Below are 12820 nucleotides of genomic sequence, written 5' to 3'. Positions count from 1 at the left end.
TACAATACATACATCTAAAGATGGCATCAACTAGTTAAGTAGATCAGAAAGGAACACGTTGACATTTAATAGATCTTCATGAGATTATCAGTGTTCACAACAAATGCAGCAAATATGAAATAATTACCTCATATCAGAAGAATGTTTAGAGAAGTCTTTGGGGGGACCAGATAGATGTTTTCACATGAAAACAGGCTGACTCATCAACCCTGTGCTGTCAGAGGCCAAAGTGGGCCTGAGGAAAAGAGGAGATTCACTACTTAACACAATAGCTTTTGTCATTTGTTTCAAGCACTTGTCTCCTCTACTGGTCTCTGGGATTTTCTATGGTAGGAGAGGAGCCTTAGTCATCCCTGGATCCTTGTGCTGTACTGTCAACAGTACACAGTACATTGCATGTGTTCATTTGATGAGCAAATGACTTGCTGAATAACTGGAAGCAATTCCTCATATAGATTTTCCAATTACTAGAAAAACTCCCTTATGAAAAAATGGCCAAACACTTGCAAAACATGTTTGAGGAGTACAGAGGGGGTATTTCTTAGATTATGTGGAATCCAAGGCCCTCCCATCTTTTTGGTGTCTGAAATTCCTGTCCACATGCCAGAATTATCTCTCAGCAATCTTTCTTCCTCATATCCCTCTTGTATGTTTACAGACATACCCTGGTTCTTACTAGGATCATTGTAGAAACAGTCTTTGAACTTGACCTCTGCTTCAAAGTTTCTTCTATCTAATCTATCCAGTTCTTTTCAGCTGGTTTTATTTTTATTTTTTTGAGACAGAGTTTCATGCTGTCACCCAGGCTGGATGCAGTGGTGCAATCTCAGCTTACTGAAACCTCTGCCTCTAGGGTTCAAGTCATTCTCATTCCTCAGCCACCTGAGTAGCTGGGATTACAGGCATGCACCACAATGGCCAGCTAATTCTTATATTTTTAGTAGAGACACGGTTTCACCAAGTTGGCCAGGCTGGTCTCGAACTCCTGGCCTCAAGTGATCCACCCGCCTCTGCCTCCCAAAGTTCTGGAATTACAGGTGTGAACCACCGTGCCTGGCCTTATTTTGTCTAACTGAGTTCCTACGCGGTGCCAAGCACTGTGCACAGCAGTGAATACATACTAGGGTGCTATTGAACTGTATGGTAGAGATCACCTGCCCAGAATAGCAAAGTAGGCTTTCTGGGAGAAGCAAATTAGAAGGAAAACAACAATGAACCAGATGAAGAAAGCATCAAGGAAAAGGGTATTCAAGTATGAAGGAAAATTATTAATGGTATCTGGTATAGTTTAGACATTTGTCCCCTCCAAATCTCATGCTCAAATATAATCCCCAGTGTTGGAGGTGGGGCCTAGTGGGAGGTGTTTGGATAATGTGGGTGGATCCCTCATGAATGGCTTGGTGCCCTCCTCTGAGGTAATGATGAGCTCTTGACTTTTTAAAAGAGTGTGGCACCCCTCCTCCTCTCTTTCCTTCTCTCTCACTGTGTGACACGCTGACTCCCCTTCCTCTTCCACTATGATTGGAAACTCCCTGAAGGCCTCACCAGAAGGAAATTCTAGTGCCATGCTTCTTCTAGAGCTGCAGAATCATGAGCCAAATAAATCTCTTTTTTAGTAAATTACCCAGCCTCAGGTATTCCTTTATAGCAACATAAAATGGACTAATAAAGTGTCATTGAGTTGAAACAGCATGGAAGAATAGAGGTACTATAAAAAGCTGTGGCTAAAGAGTAAAGCAAAAGCAATAGAATTGTGTGATGGGAAGAAGGGAGCAGAGGCCATGGTAGGAGTCCATATAAGTCATATTCATACATTTGAACTTTACAACAGTCCAGCCCAAATGGATTATGTGAAAACCTAGACTCACCATTTATTCCTCAGACCAAAGTCATTCTTCAGGCCATTCCTACTGCTAGGTATAGTCCTCTTCTAATTTCTGTCTTGTAAACATTTTCCTATCCCACAAAACCAACCCCTAAGAGCCACTCCACAACCCCACCCCCCTGCCAATACATTCTCTCAGAAGTCTTTGATGATTTCCTTGAGTGGGCCCACCTCTCCAGAGACCACTTCCATATCTTGCCTCATGTCATGAGACTGGGCTGCATGACAGAGGGGATATCTCCTATCACTTCTCCTACCCCCATGCAACTAAGGAAATATTTACCAATGAACTGTGCATAATGGTCTGCTAAGAAAAGACTACTGGCCAGAAGGAGCATTGGTCAGGCTTCTCATTTCAAATCTTGATGCTGTCATCTGCTCCATGTGGAATCCTGGACAAGTTGCTTAATCTCTTCAAGTGTCATTCAAGTGTGAAAGGGGGATCATGGTAATATGTACCCCATAGGGCTTACATGAATATTAAAAATAATACTTGTGATTGACTTAGGGCTCAAAAATGTTAGTTGTTATCCTGGCTTGACAGTTCAGAGACAGTCTCTGAACTGTCAAGCCAGATAATGCAAAATCCTCAGAGGATTTTTGCACCTCACATGTCTGACTCTACTGTCTTTGTCCTCAACAACCCTATAATAATGCAATCAGGAGAAAAAAACATTAAAGAGGAAAAGAATGATCGTGGGTTTTTGATTTTTCACATGCACATACATACATGCAAAAGTTGAGCTGAGGGAGGAACAAACTATATGAAACTATAGACTCACACAAAGTAAAAGATGTTTGAGGAATCATGAGACAATGCTCCTCCTTGGACCCCAATTCTGCCTCTTGGTTTGTATTCTCTCTTACCACCTGAAACTTGGTCTTCCTCAGGGCCTGTTTTTACGTCATTAGATTGTGCCCTCTCCAATCTCTCTCACTGTGGGGTAACCAGGATGATCATAGTGATTATGCAATGATTGTTCAAACCAAGATACTTGGGGAGGGAATGGATGCCCTGTTAAACATTATCCTGGGACCAAAGGTATAAACTGGACAGTCACTGGCAACTTAAGCTGTGTGGTCATCCAAGTTAGAACCAGCAATCTTGCTGAGTGGGGTCGCACAGCTTTCAGTATCTTTCAAATCCCTTCATCTCCCAACTAAAGAAGAGTAAAGGCTCTTTCTGATCCAATTTATTTTTAATTGTATCGGAACATTTTAAGCTCAATATTGCACATAGGTTTCCTGGAAGGCCATGTCAATATATTGTGAAACAACTGGATCTTTGGTATCAGGATGTTAGACTATAATGAGCAATTTTCATCCCAAATCTTTAGAGTCATGTAGATAAACCGATTGGTTTCGATTCAGGGAACTTAACTGCCAGCTTCAATTAGCTTGGCTTCTTTAATATATTCTTTTTCTTATATAGTAGGCAACTTCAATAAATTATTATTTATAGAGTACTTATTAAAATGCTACAGGGAAATCATTCCTGGAAACATCTCACTGTGTAACTGTAAATGATCAAGCTCTCGCTTACTGATTGAGTGTTGGAGGACTTAAGTCAGATCACAGGATCACAGCAACTCATGCCTAAGGGAGACCTCAGACAGCATGCAGGCCACCCACCCCATTCCATCTCCAACCCCCTGCAACAACATCCCTGCCATGTAGGTATCCAGGAAATATCTGACGTGTCAGCGATGAAGGGACTCATTCCTGCCCAGAGTAACTTTTTCTTTGCTGAAGGGCTTTGCCAGATAAAAACTGGCTCCTGATTTTAAATGGAAATTAGTGTTTCCTAAACATTTACGCACTGAGCCTCATTCTCTAATATCGACTGCATTTTTCAATAAAATTCATCTCTTTCAGCCCTTTTTTGTTCTCACTTCACATATGGTGGTGAAGATCTACATCATTGGAGCTGGTGAGAAACAAGCATGGCCCATAAAGTGACAGAGAGTGGGCAAAGTTGTTTATCCCATGGACTAGAGCCAAAGTACTTGAGTTTGAATCCTAGCACCACCTGTAATAAGGCAAGACATTTAACCTCTCAGAATCTCAGTCTTCTCATCTGTACAATGGGGAATGTTAGTGATATCTATTTTGGTGTATTTTTGAAAGATTATAGGAGGCAGTGTATGTAAAGTGTTTAGAACTGTGTCACCTGGCATATGGTATACATAGCTATTATCACGTAGAATCCCAGCAAATAGAATCTGGACATTGTCTTGCTATTGTAAGATTAGTGGTCAGTGGGCAATGACTTAGTCTTATGCATTGGGTAGCTCTAAAATTCAGCCTCCGCAAAATACCCCACCAAGCATTCCTATTTTTTTTCTTTGTTTTAATGTCTAACTTAGTCTCTGGAGGGTATAAATTCTGGTAATTAAGAGTCAGAGCCTAGGAAATTGTACTCAACTCAGATATATGTTAAATTCATTGGACTGGTTTTTTAAAAATAGCAGTGAAATAGGAATTCTTGAGGGTTCAGAAATGAACCCTCCTCAGGGAAAGCTCCTCAGGGAATTCTAATGTGCAGCCAGGTAAGAACAACAGACTTCAAATGAGCCTTTATGGATCAGAATCTGGGCTCCCTCAAATGCCAGCGGCACAAATTAGGGCAGGGTTCTTAATCTCTTCAGGCCTCGGTTTCCATAACCATAAAATGGGAGTGAAATGGAAAGTTCCTTTCTCATTAAACTGCTATGATACTTAAATGAAATAGCACACGTGGATAACAGAGTACTCATTATGTATTAATACTGAGTACCTGACTTTACTATGCAGCTTCCATCCTCACCCCGTCTCTTTCAATCACTTTTGCCTCAGCCTGTCAGTAGGTATCAAAGGGTGCTAAGCACTGCCTCAATTATAGGTGTAACCCACAGTCCTGGACACAAGAATCTATCAAGAGATCTTTACCTAACCTGAGTATATTTCAGGCTGATGGTGACCCACTTTGCTTTTCTGATAATTGAAAATGATTTGCATTTACAGACCATGGGAGCAGACATGGGACCCCAGTGGCAGAGCACTTAGGAGGGATGAAAGCAAACTTGCCAACCTGGGCCATGGTTTATATCAGCCCTGGAATCATTGTCCTGGATGAGTCACTTGGGTACTACAAGTGATGAGCAGAAGGGTACTACATACCTGCCACTCAAACCAGCAGCATTGACATCACCTGTTAACTTATTAGAATGACAGCATCACTAGACTTACCTCAGGCCCACCAAATCAGAAACAGAATATTAGCAATATCCCAGGTGATCTTTTTGCACATTCACTTTGGGGAGTGTTGTTCCTTATCAGTATCAAGAGGAATTCATTCCCAAAGTTTTAAAACTTTCCAGAAACAACCTTCAGCCTGCCACCTAGGCAGCTGGGTTGACGCTTACATAATACTCTTAAGCAACCCTTTGAATCAAAGCCCTCTAAATTATCAGCTTTTCTCCCTCTCTTGTGCACCCTATACCACTGTCTCAGAAAGTATATAAATGCCTTCTTTGAGTTATTTTCTGACTTGGGGTTTCTACCTGGTTTCTGGTCCTTGCTGGAACTCAGCACCTGATACTTGGTTTAAAGGAAGCCTCAGGTCTGTTTCCTACTTCAGTCACAGAGAGAGAGAAAGCTTTTGACTAATACAGTTTCTCTCACTAATTATTTCCTACCTCTGATTTTCCACTCCAGGGGTCTATGATTTTTAGGTGGTATGGAGTCTGAATTCAGTTTGAAATAGAGAGAAGTTGGGCCCTAGACAGCATGTGCTAAAGGCCTTTGCTGAACAAAAGGACCCCAAAACAATGTCAGAGAATAGTTTCTTCCAATTATCATTTGGCTTTACATTGTCATTACATACATATTGAAATCCTTGATTTCACAGGGTTTTACATAGCTAAACTACAGATGGAGGGAGTCAGTGAATTAAAGCCTTTGATGAAGGCCAGGTGCTGTGGCTCATGCTTGTAATCCCAGCACTTTGGGAGGCCAAGGCAGGCAGATCACTGGAACTCAGGAGTTTGAGACCAGCCTTGGCAACATGGCAAAACCCGTCTTTCCCCAAAATACAAATGTATCAGCCAGGAGAGGTGGTGCACACCTATAGTCGCAGCTACTAAGGAGGTTGAGGTGAAGGATAGCTTGAGCCTGGGAGGTAGAGGTTGCAGTGAGCCGAGATCACACCACTGCACTCCAGGCAGGATGACCGAGTGATATCCCGTCTCGAAAAAACAGAACAAAACAAACAAAAAGTAAGAAAACCTTGGGTGAGTCCTGGGGTACAAAAGAGAGCTGTTATCCTTACACATACACAAACACACACACACACACACACACAAATACACACACATTGAGCATCTATTATTACACTGGAAAATGTTGATCCAAAGGTGAACAACTATGAGTTCTGTCCCCACCTCTCACCTCTGGCCCTATGAAGCTTATACCTTGATGGGGAAACATATATGAATCAAATAACTACCAAAATATATGTTACATATTAACAGTGATAAACACTTCTAAAAGAGAGGTACACTCATGCATGCTGGGCTTAATAACTAGGTGGTAGGTTGATAGGTGCAGCAAATCACCATGTCACACACTTACTTATGTAACAAACCTGCACACCCTTCACATGTACCCCACAACTTAAAATAAAATTTAATAAGGAAAAGAAAAAGAAAAAAAAAGAGAGAGAGAGGTACAAGTACTGTGAGGACATATGAAAAGGGAGATGGTTCTACTCAGAAAGGTTTTTCTGAAGAAGCAACAAAACTGAGGGGTACATAGGGTTAGCCAGATTCAAGGGTGTGACAGGGAATGGAAGCCCAGCTGGCACTGAGGTCCTGTGACCAGGGGAATCCATGCTCTTTTGAGGAACTGAAACAAATCTGGTGTGAGTGGAGTCCAGAGAAGAAAGGAGGGGGAGGAGGGGCTTGACTCCAGCAGAAGCTGGAGTGATTGTGGAAGTATGTTGGTCTTCATTTTAAGAATCCGGGGAAGTGATGCAGGGTTTGAAGCAGAGGCAGCAGGGCCAGATTTCTGTTCCTGCAAGAGTGGTCTTTCTGCCATGTGGAAACAGATTGGAGGAGGGCAAGAGAGGATGTGAGGAACAGGCCAGTTAGGACTGCACTGCAGTCTTCAATGGTAGAGACGGGCTGCTTACACTGTGGAGGTGATGGGGCAATGGGGAGAAATGGGGAGTTCCAAGAGGGAGTTAAGTGATTAAATCAAAAGAACTCACATTAGCATGGCAGGAGTAGGGGAGAGGGAGGTGTTAAGGATGACAAACCGTTTATAAAACAACTGGATGTTGTTCTCTGAAACAGGGATCTCTGAACAAACACCAGGCAGGGAGGTCAGGGTGGCCATGAGTTAGTTTTTAGATATTTTGAGTTGGAGGCCTTCCCTGACCTCCCAGACAAAGATACACAGTTATGAAATTTGAATGAGCATTCTAACTTGGAGGGAGATATTTTGTAACGGGAATTTAAAAAGTAGAAATGACAAAAGTTACTATTTGTTGAATATTTACTCTGTCCCATGGTTAGTAATCTATTATCTAATTTAAATGGTACAGGACTCTGTACGAAAAGACTGATTCTCCCATGTTACAGATGAGGAAGAGGAGGCCCAGAGGGAGCAGCACCTTCAAGCTCTTAATGACTGTGTCACACTGCCCCCTGCTGAGCAGCTATTACTTGCCAGGCTCTCAGGGCGTTTGCATTCCAGTAACATGGGCTCACGGGTTTTTGTGTCTTCCATAGCAAACTGAAAGAGAGCTCATGTGGTAGGAATTTCTGCCATGTGCCTATTAAACTGCCATTTGTCTGCAACAAACACCCCACTGGTATTCACATGCACAAGTATATAGGCACACCTGTGCACACAACTTTCTCACTAGTTTCGTCTCTTCACTTTTCTCCGCCAGGATTATTATTTATTTTCTTCTGATACCTGGTTTTAGGTTGCCCAGTGGCAGGTAGGCTAAACATGATGAACTTCGCCGTGCATCCAACAAGAAATACACTCTATCAGCCTTTAATTTCAGAGTCTTAGACAAACAAGGAAGGGATGGGAGACCAGCAGCACTCTTCTTCTGTAAGGTCAACTAAAACTCTTGCTTGCTGTAGGCAGCTTCCTCCACTTACCTATCTGAGTATTGTTCTGAGGATGGTAAGAATGCCACTTCTAAAACTAGCTGAGAAGCAGAGATAGGCTTACTGCAGCATGTAAAGAAAGAAGAACATGTATACAGCATGATCCCTTCAAGCATGTTCTGCTTTTGCCCAAACATTTAACATGACCATGGAAGAATTTCACTATACCCATTACTCAGAAAAGTTTGAGATTTGAAACTGCAAAATTTTTCATAGTTTTCATGGAACAAAACATACAGATCAGTACTGAAAATATAAATCACTCTTAAACATTTGGTTCTTACTATTTTTGTAAAAAGTAGCACAATTGGAAGATAAATTATGCCCCTGTGTTGACGTGTATGTATGTGTGTGTGTACAGAAAAAATAAACAAATTTTCAATGATCCATTTTGGATTTAATTAAAATTCAGTTTTGTCTGTAGTCAAGAGTACTTTTGCTGTTTGAAATAATATAAATCTCCTAATCTAAAGACCCTGGCTGGGCACTGTGGTTTATGCATGTATTCCCAGCAATTTGGGAGGCTGAGGTGAGAGGATTGCTTGAGCCCAGGATTTCAAGACCAGCCTGAACAACATAGCGAGACCCTGTCTCTACAAAAAAAAATTATCCAGGCATAGTGGCATGTGTCTATAGTTCTAGCTACTTGGGAGGCTGAGGCAAGAGGATAGCTGGAGCCCAGGAGTTCGAGGTTGCCGTGAGCTATGCTTATGCCACCGCACTCAAGCCTGGGTAATAGAGCAAGACCCTGTCTCTAAAAATGAAAATAAAATTATCGTCTATAGGATCAGTGACAGTGATGACAGGAGCAATTTTTATCACAAAGTGAGAAGTCTCAAACAATTGAGACTATTGCTGGAATTTTCTCCTATAAATACTATACAACTTGTCTTCCTATATTCAATCATAGTTTTCATGTATTTTATTTCTCCTAAAACTTATATCCAAAAACATAAAATAAATATTTAGATTACCCATTGTTAGACAATTCAAAACAATGCTATCTTTAAGCAGAAAATCAGTGCTAACTTCAAGGATTATCTGAGGTCACTGGCCTTTCTCAAACAAATGAGAGAATACACAAACCTATGTTCAAAGGGGAACATATCATTTTAAGAAATTTTTTTGGCAATGTTATTATGACTTATTTTTACTTAAAAAGTAATATATGCTTATTATAAATCATTCAACTATTAAAAGGGAATAGAAAATGGCCCCATTTGAAGGAGGGTGGAGAGAGAATATTAGCTGCTTTTCCCACAGTTTCCCTAATGGCATCTCAAAGCAAAGTTCAGTATAACTCATTAAAAAAATCATAAAATTGTTCACATTGGTGGAAATACAATGTGGGTAATGCTACCAAACCCAGATCAAAAGCAACTCTAAGAGGTTCCATATTTCTGTCTGAGGCCAGTTCCTCCACCTACCTGTGCTCTAGATGCCATTCAACTTTGTTTCATCCCTAACTTTGCACTCTTTCTACAGTGGATCCTCCCTGAATATCATCTGCTCAAATCTCTCTTTTCTTAAAAAAAAAGTCTTTGATTTTACTTTCCTCTATTTTTCTGTGTATTTTTTAACAGCAGCATTCTCAAAAAGGTGTCTGTATCACTACATCCATTTCCAAGAACTTTACTCCAATTTGGTTTTCATTACCATCACTCCAGGAAATAGTGTCTGGTTAATTCCATCAGAAGTTATCGGGTCATTAAATAAAATGAACACTTTTAAATCTTTTTAATCATTCATTCAACAACTAATTTTTGAATAATTTCTATGTACCCTAGTTCTTTATTAAACATCAAAGTTGATTTATCAAACAAACATTTAAAAACCAATTTTGTCTTAGTTTTAATGTTGCTGCAGAGGTTGTTTTCCATTGTACCTATTAGTGCCCCCATTAGAAGGTTTTATGTAATATATTTCTTTTCAACTGTATCTGTGGCAAAATACATAAAATGAAAAATAATATATTATTTCTCCCTAAAAATCATTCTATTTCCTCTTTTTGTTAGACTTTTCTTTTAACTCTGGCCACGAGGAAGCTCAAAAGCGTTACCCAAATGTAATAACTCCATTAGTCTTAAGTTTAGCATAATTAATTCTCCAAAGGTTCTGATTGTTTGTATATTTCTAATGCTCTTTCTTAATGTCATATGTTTTAGCTACCTCAAGTCCATTTTAGAATGTATTGTGCATAAGCGAACAAGGCTTTTCTAATGCTTGTTTAACAATAGTTTAGAACCAAGTGTCTGCAAATGTGTCAAATCTAGACCAGAAGCTGTTTCTTAAGGACCTCAACTTAATCGCTGCAACCTGTTATATGGTCTTTCATCCTTGGCTTTAGAAAAGTCATCAGTTTGCTAACTGCTTTAGGGATCATAAAACAAAGTTTGTTCCTAAACAGAGGAAAAGTGTCTAAGAAGGAGAAACTTATGCACAGAGCACAGGGTGAGAAAAGGCCCCTCAGAAGCTTTGCTGGCAGAAATCTCAAGCTCATGTTACCAGAAATATTTACATTAAAAATATATCTCCAACTTGACCAACTGCTCTAAGGTCAAGCTCAAAATCCTGCTTTGGAATTCTTTGGTTTTATGAACATTTGTCAGCTCAAACTTTGGCTATGATTTCTGTGCCTTCCGAGGCATGAAGGCAAATAGGGCAGAGGGACAGCTGAAAATAGCAGCCCTGATAGTGTGAGGTGAGAGTGAGGGGTTTCTGAGATTTTTCAGCAGGAAGTGTCTGGTTGCAGCGTTAGTAGCCAAGAACTTTCCTTTCACATACTGACCTTTTTTATGTGCAAGAATATGCCCACCAGGAGGTGAGTGAGTCTTACCTTCTCTTCTGAGGCCTGCTTCTGGTGATGAACTCATTTGGTCCCCTTTTCCCATCCACCTGGAACTCCCTAAGAGGTCTTGCTGGCTGTAGGAGTAAGAGAGGGAGCGATTTATGCAGTTTCCATTATAATTATAGCCCTAGTTTTACTAGGTTCCTACTCAATCTTAAATATTTTCTCCTAAGCCTGACATTAGTGAACACCATTTAAGAAGGCATATAAAATATAATTTTATTATTAACATTGTTTTAAAAAACTAATATACAGATCTATGTTTAAAGAAAAATTCAGTGAATAAACTATTGCTGTTTCAGTGTCTCTCAGTAACACCACCAGTTGAAGTAATTCTGTGAGAGACTGCATGTACATAGTACCAAAAAAAGATCATGGTCACACAGAATTGGGGTTAGGGAATGCCACCACTATGCAACAATGTATAAACAAAACTCCAGCTCCCACTCATGTTCCTAGTATTAGTTCTGAACATCTCGTCCCAAACCATGCCTCATATTTTACTCAGTGCAGTTGTCAGTCTTCTTAGTAGACCACTTTTTCACCAGTGTTGGCCATCTCTTGCAATTTAGACCTGACGATTCGTATCAATCACCTTTATATTTTGTAGTGCTGCATTCAGATCTGTTTTCCAGTTTATAGGTTCTCTCTTCAGCTGTGTCTGTTCTGGTGTTTAATTTGTTCATGAAGGCTTTTAAAAAAAGTCTTTATTTTCTCTATTCTTTTCTAGAAGTAGTATTTGGTTCTTTTCTTTCTTTATATCATATTTTTATTACATTTTCTGCTATCTCATTTAATTTTAGTCAGATTTAACATATTTATTGTATAGACACTTCCAGACTTTCATATTATCATCAATTATTAGAGTTATTAAATATTGTGTGTGTGTTTGTGTGTGTGTGTGTGTGTGTGTGTGTGTATGTGTGTTGACTGATTGACTCATTGACTCTCTGTCATGGATTTTTAGCCTGACTTGGTTCTTCTTCCCCTCTAGGTAGCCCTATAAGTAAAGCCACCCCTTTGGGTGGTAATAAGAAGAGGAAAAGCCAAATATTTGCAGGCAACAGACAGTTCCGTTTCTAGGTTAAGTGTCCCATGAAGAGCAGCATTTTTTTTAAATTCTTTTCTTACATCACAATTCCTTCTGGTTAATTACATGAATGAATTGAACAGAAGATAGAATGCGGATGTGCAACTTCAGGATTAATTATCTACATGCTCTCGAGATCGTAGCACAAACAACAAATAAACAAAACAGTATCTAGAAGCTTTTTGGAGCAGATAGTCTCAAGTTAATTTTTTTTTTTTTTTTTTTTTTTTTTTTTTTTTGAGGGAGGTCTCACTCTGTCACCCAGGCTAGAGTACAGTTGTGGGATCATAGCTCACTCCAGCCTTGACTTCCTGGGCTCAAGATATCCTCCCACCTCAGACTCCTGAGTAGCTAAGACCACAGGCACACACCACCACACACACTAATTTATTTTATTTTATTTTGTGTAGAGCTGGAGTCTTCCTACGTTGCCCAGGCTGATCTCAAACTCCTTGGCTCAAGCGATCCTTCTGTCTTGGCCTCCCAAAGTGCTGGGATTACAGGCACGAGCCACCTCTCCCAGCCAAGTTAATTCTTTATAAACGCAAATCACCGACCTCATCATTTTCTTTGCACCCACAGACTGTTCCCCCATGCATCCCCTAGGTGGCGCTCACCAGGCTACCAGTGTCTCTTCCTAGCATCCTTGCCAGGAGGGAGGCCCATTAATCAGGAAGTGAGGTATGTGCATTGTAGTTTCTGTTGGCCACTCAACTATGTTTGCTCAGATTTCAAGTATGATCTTGACTCATCCCACTCTTGAAGGTGCAGAAATAAATACTTTAAGCAGTTTTTTGTTTGTTTGTTTTTGTTTTTTGTTTTTTTCTTTTGTT

The sequence above is a fragment of the Pan troglodytes genome, chromosome 21 (assembly GCF_028858775.2).
Source record: "Pan troglodytes isolate AG18354 chromosome 21, NHGRI_mPanTro3-v2.0_pri, whole genome shotgun sequence".
Classification (NCBI taxonomy): domain Eukaryota; kingdom Metazoa; phylum Chordata; class Mammalia; order Primates; family Hominidae; genus Pan; species Pan troglodytes.
Note: the sequence above shows the minus strand (reverse complement) of the source record.